Genomic DNA, 12312 nt, shown 5'->3' on the forward strand with positions numbered 1-12312 from the left:
TTAATTACTCTTGGAGCCTTGTCCTCACCTCCTCTCTACTTTTCTTCAACTGGGCACCTTCTGCTATCAGATGCCATTTGAAACCATTTTAAGAGAATGTCATGTCACCTCTAGACTGCTGTCTCCTGAATCATTCATTTGGAGGTACCCCCCCAGCAAAATCCCCACTGCCACAATTGCGACAGGATTGGAGAACAGGGAAGCATGAACTACATGCATGAACTACATGCATTTTTGTGTGGCCTTCTGCCTTTGCCACCTTATTTTCCATACCCCTGGGGTATGATTAAAGTGTTGCACCTTTGTTATGTGTAGGAGTGTGCAATCTAGGAAGAACATTTAAATCCTTGTGTCTGATTTATGTGAGGCCAAGTCGGGCATATAGTCTATCTATGAGCCCTACAGTATCCAGCCACTGCGCTACATCTTCCAACAACATTGTCCTCCCCTAGAAATCGATGTTTTCTTAACCCTATTCTTGTCCATAACTAAATTCATGTCACCCCTTACTATCAATGGCCCTGTAGGTAGTGAGAAAGGTTTCTGGAGAGTGAACATAAGGAAAGGCTCTTGACTGGAGTTATGAGCATAGGCTGAGGCAACAGAGACCATACTGCCTTCTAAGAAGCCATTTAGCAGTAGCCATCTGCCCCCTTCATCTTCATATGAGCTGGTTAGAGAAAAGTTACATGTGTTATGAAAAGGATTCCCACCCCACCTGTCTTAGACGAGGCGAAAAACTAAATGGGAAAAGACCAGAAACATAGCCTCCAGGAGCGTCTATTTAATGAGTGCCTCTCTTAAGCAAGTGCAATGTCATCAGATGTTTGGCTGGTGCATTCAGTCCTGTAACATTGCAGTAGATTTCGTTCAGGATTTTTAGGCATTAAAACAACAAATTCCTGTTCTTACAGAAAGATCTGTATTATAATCCTAATGATATGTTAGTCTGCGTTTGCTGAAAATAACTTCCCACCTCCTTGCAGCAGCTCCAATTGACCCCTTCACAGCTATCTCCTCCTCCTCATAACACGCACATATCTGAAACATACTTAACATATCTTGTCATTTCTGCAACTAATCAAACAGTAGTAGAAACTTCCTTCCCCATTCCCTGATATTTTCTTCCACCTATCTTGACGCAATTAACGATTCAAGTCGTTAGTTAGCCTTCCTCCCAACATGACTTTATCTTGGGCTTCATCATTAGTGCCCAATATATCTTTAGCTTCCCTGAGGCATTTAACCTAAAACCGTTGCTTATGTCATTGAAAGAGAATATGAAATAGGTGACCCAATCTGTAGGGCGTTTTGTTGTGCACAAGAAAATCTACGATGGGGAGGAATGCTCTGGATTTCTGCAGCATCATTGTGGAGAGGTCTTCATAGAAGGAGATTTTGAATCACTCGGATTGAAAGCTGTCCATCTTACTGGATGCCTCCATTAACTTTTCTTTCAATTTAAAGAAGTGGACTCTAGTGTAAATGTGGTGTCCATTTGTCTTGTCGTCACCTGTTGTCCATTCTATGGGTTCTCCCAAATAAATTACAAATAAATTACATCTGAATTGGCACCGGTAGTGCTCTGAGCATGTGTTCAATGTAAATCTTGGTAACTGACTATTCTACATGTGACGTGAATGTTGTTGGGTTAGGAAAGATTGATAAGATCTTCAAACATTCCTAGAGGAGTTTATTTTGTTCTTGTAGCTTGATGACCTCTTGTCTTGGAGGTCTTTAGCGGGTTCCACCCTTAGCAAGCCAATGTCCTCCTTTATTCCTTGAAACAGTTGCTCTGTGAACTCTCTTAACCATGGTGGAGTCTTCAGGACAATTCAACAAAAAGAGAGGTAGGGAGAAAGTAATCATACACTCTTAATCCCCAATTATACTGACTTAAACAAGAAAAGAGTGTAAGAACTCTAATAACGACAACAAGAGCAGGAAAACAGGAATACAAAAGACCAATTAGGTTTGTATAAAAAGCCCTCACTCACCAACCTGGTTGGTGACATGCTTCATCATAGGGCCCCACTGGGAGAGGCCGAATGCCTCCCCAGTGTGCTACAATGCCAGATTTACTGCGGAGCAGGTATTGATAAATAGTGAATGATAAGTGATAGTGGTGGTGGTGAAGATTAAAAATGTCTAAGTTGTATCAAAAAAGTATTTAATGTTTGATCAATTGGACATATTAAAATCAATGTGTTGGAAAACAAAGTTTAGCTATTTCCAGATAGTTTACAAGTGGTTCAACATGTTTCTGCTGTAAGAGGTGTTAATTTACCAGGCATTCGTCAGGACCAAAAAGTGGACTAAACCCCGGCGGTATGAGCACGCTAAGGCCCACCCTAACCTAGGGACGTGAAAGTGAAAATATGTACAAAGTGCAAGTGAAGGAAAAAATCCTTCTCTGATACTCTCGATTTGAGAAACCAAAAAATTGTGCACCTGTAAATTAAGCAACATGGACATACATAAAAGAGACAAAACAAACAATTAATTATTGGTCTTAGCTCAAGGGTATGTTTATTGTAGTCACAAAAGTGCTCTAGTTGAATGACCACCCGAAAGATCAAACAGAGAATCTGTGAACACAGGAGCAATTTAAGATGTCGAAGAATAACAACAAAAATGAGCGATCACTTCCTCCAGACCAACCATACCACAAACGATCTCAGGTGGACTGTAATCGAACAGATCAGTGGGGGGATGAACATCACTCAGAGACTCTTCGAGAATGAACAAAGATGGGTTTACCGTCTGGGAACCCACAAGCAAGGCATGAATGACGACATTCCATGGTCGTCAATACTGAAATAATCCAACACTGAGTGACACTGATACTAATGCCCACTCGTTTCCGTACTAGGATCAGTGATCATGACCCCATGAACATCTCGGCTTGAACATCAGTACCTGCACTGATCCTGTGGCTATCTTATTTCCAATCTAGAGCTATCTGGTAGTACACATCTCTGGGAGCCACTTAGGAATCTCTATTAGTCTCTGTTCTGTCAAGCGGGTCATCCCCGTTAAAACTCATTTTTATTTTAGCCCTAATGACGACATCCCATGGCCGTCAATACTGAAATAATCCAGCACTGAGTGACACTGATACCAATACCCCCTCGATTGTACTGTATTAGGACCAGTGACTATAACCCCTATGTACATCCCGGCTTGCACATCAGCACCTGCACTGATCTTCCGGGTCTCTTATTCCCATAATCGGGCTATATGGTAGTTGCCATTGCTTTGAGCCAGTTCGGTGTGCAGGCTTGAATCTCTATGAGGGTCCGTCCTGTCAAGTGAGACATCCTCGTCATAATCCCTTTTGATTTTAGCTTTTGCCACGAACCGTGCCATCATTTATTGCCTCTAGGTCTGCAACTTTCCGGCCTCTTTTTCTTGCGACCAGTTTAATTTCATACAGCACCCACCCATCAAACTTGCCAATCTGTGACATCTAAACCGCGCTCTGTGGGCTGTCAGCCTCTCGCCAGTGTCCACTACATTTCCTGACAGTAAAGTTTTGTACTGGAGCAATCACGGACCACTCACGGTCTAGTTGTTTTCCCCATACTACTTGCCCCTGTTCGGAACGTCCTCCCTGATTGGACGGAATGACGTCTCCTGACGTAACCACGCCCTCCCCGGTGTAAGGGTTTTTTTCCATTCAAAGGGCCTGTTCTTCCTATTCTCCATTTTCAGCATTGGCGTCAAGGAGAGGCACAAGAGCAACATAACTTTTGGGATACTGTAAGTTGCATCATTAAGGAACTTTGTATTCAATGTTTGTTTTCTGCAAAGTTAGCGTTGGTTGTATCAAGGCTTGTTGACAATGCTTCCAGATTTGTTTGCAGGTACTAAAGCACTTCTCAGAACTATGCGCTGCACGTGTTTAAACTGCCTTTTCCTCTAACGTGCAGCACGTGAGAGGCCCGCCCGCCCTTGCCTATAAAAGGCAACTCGGAACATCGCTGCTTGCTTGTGCTCGTCTCAGAACCCAGCTTACCTGTGGATCCTCCGCCGGTCTTCCTGCTTCCTCGCTCCTCGTCTCTTCTCCAGCTGTTCTCCCATCCTTCATCCTGCCTTCAGTCATCCCCGATCCTTCCGCCTCTAGCCTTGGTCCGTCCCCGCTTTTCCTCCACGGCGCTGCCTGTGCTTCCAGTTTTCCGGTGCTTCCAGCCTTCTGGTCCCCAGCCAAAATAGATCCACCTGCAACACAAGGAAGAACAGTAAGAATATTGCGCGAACTCCATTGAACAAATACAAGTAAGTGCAAAAGTTCATGTACATGATGGATATTATTCAAACAAAATAACACGCCATGATCGGACCGTTTTAAAGGCGTCAGAGACAAAATAGACATATTGAAACTTTCGAGCAAAAAACTATTTGTGGCATATCCAGTCCAGTTCAAGAGTGTCGCAAGGACTTGATGAAAGAGACATCATTATTTATATATATGTTGTAAGAATTATCCACAATCTATGGATGAACATTTTATACAATGTGAATAGGAACATTTTGGACATTTATAAAGGGTGCTTTTCAGTGAGTTCTTATTCTTTGTGATTCAATGCGAACTCAGTAAAGAAGGTTTACTAAGGTTCAATGCACAATATACATGCTAATAAAGTATCTGTTTCTTTAAAGGAAGAAGTTAATTCCTGAGTAACCCCGCAGCTCTGGTGAGCTTAAAGACCAGAGTAGAGAGGTATTAAGTTATGCATGTACAGACAACCAAATTGTAAATAAGGAAAATTCTTATCAACAGAAAGGGGTCTAATAGTTTATTCTTGTTTATTTGTGTTTATAGAATCCACAGTGTCCACAGTCTGGGTGCAGTCATCGTTGGTATCCACTTCAAGAGGAGCTGTGCGTGTTTCTCTCTCTTTGTTATTTTCTCCACTTCCCCCTTCCCTTGAACTTCTTGTTTTCACACACTGTTCTCTCTCAGTGTTGTGGGAACCAGGAGAGCAGGGGAGGGTTCGAACAGTCTTCAGCCTTCCTGTCAAGCTTGTAAAATATAGTTGCCTCGGAAACACCATGGAATTGACGTAATGTCCACAACTCCCCCTCACAGGTCCACTCTGCACCAAAGATATATTATAACTGGTAACAGAAAGTGATGCCAGTGTGGGGAAAGCAGGGAAACAAAACAAGAAAAGGTGGGGAAACACAGGGTCTTGGACGCAGGTAAGGTGTTCTTTTCAGGGGACAAGGAGGCTTCTGTTAACCTTTCCCTAGGAGGCAAGAAATAGAGGTTAATACCAATCCCTATGTTTCTAATGATATATGATAGTGAATAAAGTAGTAGACTACCTGTTCGTTATACTGTATGAATATCTGTGGATTCTCCAATGTCCTGTTCACGTCACAGAATAAAGGGAGATAGGGAAAATAATGTTGGGGAATGTCTGGAAGGTAAATATATAGTATATCCCTTAGTGATAATACTTCAAGTGAATATCGTGAAAAGCTGGAGGAACATGTGTTACCTGCGTGTAGAATGCCAGTGTCTATATGGTGGGGATCTCCTGCGTGGTAAATGCCCTTAGATATTCTTTTGTTATCTTCACATCAGAATATAGAAAACACTGCTGCTGCATAAACCCTAAAATATATATATATGTATTACTGCTGTGAACCAGATCAAACCAAAAGGTCATGTATCAGAGGTTTCTAACTCTGATTACCTGTGTGAGGTCTTTCTATGTGCTTTCCTGGAATAGAGACTCTAACCTATGGTGAGTCCATAAAAATAAATCAAGGGACAGCGCTCTAAACACTGCACTGTCCTTTTAGGCACAATAACCCAAAAACGATACAAACAATATCATTACAATGGTCACTACCAAAGGACCAAGAAATAAGGCACAGGATAATTGCCTCCGTACACAAAGAAAACGGTACCGTCTCTCCGAGTATGAATACCTGAATCAGACTAGGAAACCAGAACTGCGGGGAACTGAGAACGCCGAGAGGATTCCCGACGAGACCCGACAACCGCCACCACCGTGACCCGGAAGAACTGCAGCCACGACGTAAACCGGATGGAACGCGAAGCGCCTCCTGGATGTCGAGGAAGGACTAAATACTATTCACACGCATGCGCTGACCTCCGCGCCTGCGTATCGGTGGCTCTCCGTGTTTTGCCAACCATCGCTGGCTCCAACATTGCCAACCACAGGACCGCGATCGGTACAGGTACGACAGTACACCCCTCCTAAACCACCTCCTACCGGTTTGGGTTTTCCGGGGTACCGTCTATGAAACAGACGCAAGAGCCGCGGAGCATGTATCTGGATAGCTGGCTCCCAACTGCGCTCCTCAATACCATAACCCTTCCAATGAATTAGGTATTGCAACCTGCCCCTAATTCTCCGAGAATCAAGAATAGCCTCCACTTCATATTCCTCCTCAGAATCAACAACAACAGGACCAGGGGTCAAAGGAAGACGTGTCCCAGGTTCAACAGGCTTCAGGAGCGATACGTGAAAGACAGGATGTATCTTCATGGATGGTGGAAGGTCAAGTTTGAGAGCAACAGGGTTCACTACCTTGGATACAGGAAAAGGGCCTATGAATTTGGGTTGGAATTTACAAGCCCCTCGCAATGCAATGTGTTTGGTGGATAACCACACTTTATCCCCTATGTGATAGGTGGGTTCTGGTGTTTTGTGTGCGTCCGCCCCCTTCTTATATTGAGTATTGGCCTTATCAAGATTATCCTGGATGGAATTATGTCCAACCTGTAAATTCTGTACCAAAGCCGACACTGCAGGGGTATCACAGGATGTAGAAAGAGGTATAGGCAATACCCGAGGATGAAAACCATGAGACCCATAAAAAGGAGTGAACAGAGTGGAGAAATGGTGACTGTTATTGTAAGACAATTCAGCTAGCCAGATGATCTCGTCCCACTCCCCACTAGACTGGATACATTGGCATCTCACAAATTGTTCGAGGCTCTGGTTAACGCGTTCTGCCGACGAAGCTCAATTGCAGAGAATCACTAATCGTTTCAGCTCGCCCCACATCGAGAACCTAATTATTGGATACAATGCAGTATAAGTCATAAATAAGGTTTTACAACTGTCAGGTCCGTGTGGCGCCCTTCTGTGCTCTTCCAGCTGAATATAGACATCGATGCCATTACGTCAGGTTGCATGAACATCTAACGGTGAAGTTTGGAGATTTCTAAGATTTTATTAATATTGCGGATCCAACTAGCTCGAAACAACTAACAACAATAAGAAATATCCACTAAGATATAAGGGTATTCTACATAACCCTACAGAGCATTGACAATAAACACCTATTAGTTGCACTATCTGATCAGAATATCAATTATAGAAGAGTGTCGTACCCACCTTTTTTGTTATGTATATGTCCTAGTGCAAATGACGGACTCCTGAAGAAGGCAAATGCCGAAACGCGCGTAGAGATTCCACCCACCGCTTTGCTTACTCCAATAGCCCCGTTTACCATCACTGTCATTTGAATATTTGTTTTCTTTTTCTGTTCTTCATTAGTTTTTTCATTTATGTATCTTTATTAATTAGCTGATTTTTGTACAATCGTTATATTCACATATGTTTGTCATTTTAAAGTAATATGTATAGATAAATATGAAATGTGTATCAGAACACAAGAAAATGATCAAAATAAAACAAAAAATATTTTTATATAATCAATATAGTTATTCTTTCTGTTTATGCATGATTACATTCAGTCACTTGTCAGATTAGTTTCCTAGGTTGTTTTTTGGCTTAATTAATCAGCTCACTACTAGGTGTGTTACAAATATAGTTTACATTATTCCCTACATTTAGTGAGTTCACCAATAGTAGGGGTCCCCTTCTTTCTAAACTGTGTAACGCGTTCTGTTTGACCATCCGTCTGGGGATGATGGCTGGATGACAAACGAACGTCTATCTGTAGCAATGTACACAATTGCTTCCAGAACCGAGATACAAATTGTGCACCCCTATCTGTTATCAGAACAAAGGGAATGCCGTGTAATCTGATGATGTGTTGCAAAAACACCTGTGCTAACTTCATAGATGTAGGAAGACCCTGCAAAGGAATGAAATGAGCAGTTTTCGTGAATGAGTCTACCACCACCAACAAGGTAGTATTTCCATTGCTAGTGCGAGGTAACTCAACTATAAAATCCATGGACACAGTGTGCCATGGACCAGGAGGAGTAGGGATAGGACAGAGAAGACCTACTGGTTTGATGTGTGATGCTTTTCCTTGAGCACACACATGACATGTTTTAACATATTCCTGTACATCCTGTGAAAGACTAGGCCACCAACAATAACGTTTTATCATCTCAATTGTCTTTTTGTACCCTGGATGTCCAGCTATTCCCTGAGCGTGACACCAGTGTAACACTTTCTGACGCTGGGGTGTAGTAGGGACGTACAAACCCCCCTGTACATAACACAACCCTTGTCTCCATGTAGTGTCTTGGGATTTAAGATATTCTAGGGTGTGTGGATCTTGTTGAGCTTCTTTAACTTCTCTCAGGAATGTTTCTTCAGTTGTGAGTATCCCTATTATTCTAGTGCTATCCAAGATGTTAGGTGGTTCTTCTGCAGAGGGAGGAGGATCAAAACCGATGCGAGAGAGGGCATCCGCCTTCCCGTTCTTGCGGCCAGCCCTGAAGTGGATTTCAAAATCATACCCACTAAAGAATTGGGTCCATCTGAGCTGCCTCATAGATAGCGCCTTGGTTGTTTTGAGGTATTGTAGATTTTGGTGATCTGTTATAATAGTGACAGTGTATCTGGTACCCAACAGATATGGCCTCCATTCCTCTAGTACCTTCTTTATTGCAAGTAGTTCCCTTTCTCCGATTGCGTAATTGATTTCAGGGGCAGTGAGCTTGTGTGAATAAAAGGCCACGGGATGCAACTCTCCTGTTTCGGGATGGACCTGTGATAGTACGCCACCTACGGCTACCTGAGAGGCATCTACTTCAACCACAAAGGGGCTTTGTTGATCAGGATGTCGGAGAATAGGAGCGCTCGTAAAGGCCTTTTTTAAGGTGACAAAGGCGTCTTACGCTTCAGGCGACCACACAAAAGGGACGCCTTTCCATAATAACCTAGTGATGGGAGTTACGATGTCAGAGAAATGACCTATAAACCGCCTATAAAAATTGGCGAATCCTATAAATCGTTGCACTTCCTTAGCTGTGGTAGGAGAAGGCCACCGTACTACCGCCTGAACCTTATGAGGATCCATCTCAGTCCTTGAGACGATATAACGTACCCCAAGAACGCTACTTGTGACCTATGGAAAAAACATTTGTCAAGTTTGCAAAACAAGAGATTGTCCATTAGCTTCTGTAAGACAGATTGAACTTGAAGAACATGTTCTTCCAAGGTTGCAGAATAAACCAGCAAATCGTCAATGTAGGCGTTCACTCATTTGTCTAACAGGTCTTTCAATACATCGTTAATAAGGTATTGGAAAGCTGAGGGTGCATTGCACAAGCCGAACGGCATAACGAGATACTCGAATAATCCAAACTTTGTGCAAAACGCCGTCTTAAACTCATCTCCCTCTTTTACTCTTACAAGATGGTATGCTCCTCTCAGATCTAATTTTGTGAAGAAGTTGGCTGTCTTCACCTGATCAAGTAGAGAAGAGATGAGTGGTAGAGGGTATCGGTTTTTGATGGTAACAGCATTAAGAGAGCGATAGTCAATACAACACCTCAATCCTCCTTCTCTCTTCGGAATGAAGAAGAGAGCGGATGAAGCGGGGGATCTAGACACTCGAATGAACCCGAGATCCAACATTTTGTCCAAGTATCCCCTCAGATAGATGTTCTCCTTTTCCGTCAAAGAGTATACACGACTAGTCGGTATGCGAGCCCCTGCCTTTAAATCGATACGGCAATCATAAACTCTGTGTGGGGGCAAACACGTGGCTTCTCTGGAATCAAAAATAGACTGAAATGCTAGATATTCTTTAGGTAATATGGTATCTGGTTCATCTATACTCAATGCATTAAAAGAGACATTCGAACATAGTTTCTCTTGAAATGGACTGCAGTCTGGATTAATGATCTTTTCCTGTCGTGACTCCGAGTTCGGGGTCTCAATGATACTCAGATGATCTTTACATGATACAGACTCAAATCGTACAGTACCTTCTTGCCAATCAATAGACGGATTATGGTATCGTAACCAGGGAAGGCCTAGAACTACTGGAAATTGAGGAGACCTAATAAGATCGAATTGGAGTTTTTCCCTATGGGATTCTGCTAGTGTCACTGTGATGGTATCTGTAGCATGTGTAATGGGACCTGACTTTAAAGAACTCCCATCTATGGTAAATACTTCTTCAACTATTTCCTTCCGTACCATGGTGAGATTATTTTCCTGAGCCCAGTGTAGGTCCATAAAGTTTCCGGAAGCTCCGGAGTCTAGCATTATGGGAACTTCTATCAAGTGATGTTCCCATTGCAACAAAGAAGGTACATAGAAATGGCTTTGAGTAGGAGATAGAGAGGAGACTATAGATCCGGAATGACCCGATGCCTCAGCCTCTTTTGGCTTCGGGTCCTCTAGTTTTCCGATCTTTTGCTTTGTCTTGGTTTGATGGGACAGTCTCTCAGAAAATGCCCGGCTTTTCCGCAATATAAGTATAGTTTCTGGTCTCTTCTCCTCTCTTTCTGCCTCACTCAAGGGACCCTTAACCCCTTCGACGCTCATGACGAGCTGGGCTCGTCATGAGGTAGCCTCCTCGCACGCTCATGACGAGCCCAGCTCGTCATGAATAATGGGTTTTTGCATATTCCAGCACAGCAGGGGAAAATGCGCCGCAACGATGCGGTTAATGCTTCCAATTTGCATTGGCTCTACACTGTCAGTAGATACAGAACTCGATTCAGGCTCAGTTCTCTTTTCTCTATAGAATGTTCTGTTAAAATCGAATCGTTTTTTATCCTTTGTTCGTTCTCCTAATCAGTGGTCCAATTTCACCACTAAATCAATTAACTCAGGACATGTTTCAGGGGGTTCAACCACATGAGCTAAAGCATCTTTTAACTCCTCACGTAGCCCCTTATAAAATAAAGCACTATGTTTCTCATGAGGCCAACCTGCTTCTGCTACTAGTCTGTTAAAGGTAGCTATATACGTAGGAAGATCTCTAGTACCCTGTTTCAAATGGAGTAATTCGGTATCGGCTGCATGTGTGAATGTATGTTTGTCAAACAATTTGCGAAATTCGCCTCTGAACCTCTCATAGTCTAACAACATCGGGTCATTCCTTTCAATCAGGGGTATAGCCCAATTGGCAGCTGGACCCCCTAAGTAGGAAATCATGAAAGCGACCTTAGCCTGATCTGAGGGAAAACAAGTTGTTTTACACATGAAGTGTAGTTGGCATCGGCTTATAAACGCTGCGCATTTAGTAGGGTCTCCTGTAAACCTTTCAGGCGGGGCCAGAGGTATAGGGGGTGAGGGGGTGACCACTTGTATAACCGGGTTCTGAGAACCAGAAGCTCCACCTGCCTCATCTCTGTCAAGTCTATCTATTCGTCTAGCTAACGCCTGAGTTTCTAATTGTAGGCTTCCCATCATATTGGCTAAATCACCTAGCGTCACGTCCATGGTGCTTGGGCGGCAAAGTTATAAAGAGGCTTCGCGTTCTGTCAAGCTTGTAAAATATAGTTGCCTTGGAAACACCATGGAATTGACGTAATGTCCACAACTCCCCCTCACAGGTCCACTCTGCACCAAAGATATATTATAACTGGTAACAGAAAGTGATGCCAGTGTGGGGAAAGCAGGGAAACAAAACAAGGAAAGGCGGGGAAACACAGGGTCTTGGACGCAGGTAAGGTGTTCTTTTCAGGGGACAAGGAGGCTTCTGTTAACCTTTCCCTAGGAGGCAAGAAATAGAGGTTAATACCAATGCCTATGTTTCTAATGATATATGATAGTGAATAAAGTAGTAGACTACCTGTTCGTTATACTGTATGAATATCTGTGGATTCTCCAATGTCCTGTTCACGTCACAGAATAAAGGGAGATAGGGAAAATAATGTCGGGGAATGTCTGGAAGGTAAATATATAGTATATCCCTTAGTGATAATACTTCAAGTGAATATCGTGAAAAGCTGGAGGAACATGTGTTACCTGCGTGTAGAATGCCAGTGTCTATATGGTGGGGATCTCCTGCGTGGTAGAAAACACTGCTGCTGCATAAACCCTAAAATATATATATATGTATTACTGCTGTGAACCAGATCAAACCAAAAGGTCATGTATCAGA

The sequence above is a fragment of the Lissotriton helveticus genome, chromosome 4_1 (assembly GCF_964261635.1).
Source record: "Lissotriton helveticus chromosome 4_1, aLisHel1.1, whole genome shotgun sequence".
Classification (NCBI taxonomy): domain Eukaryota; kingdom Metazoa; phylum Chordata; class Amphibia; order Caudata; family Salamandridae; genus Lissotriton; species Lissotriton helveticus.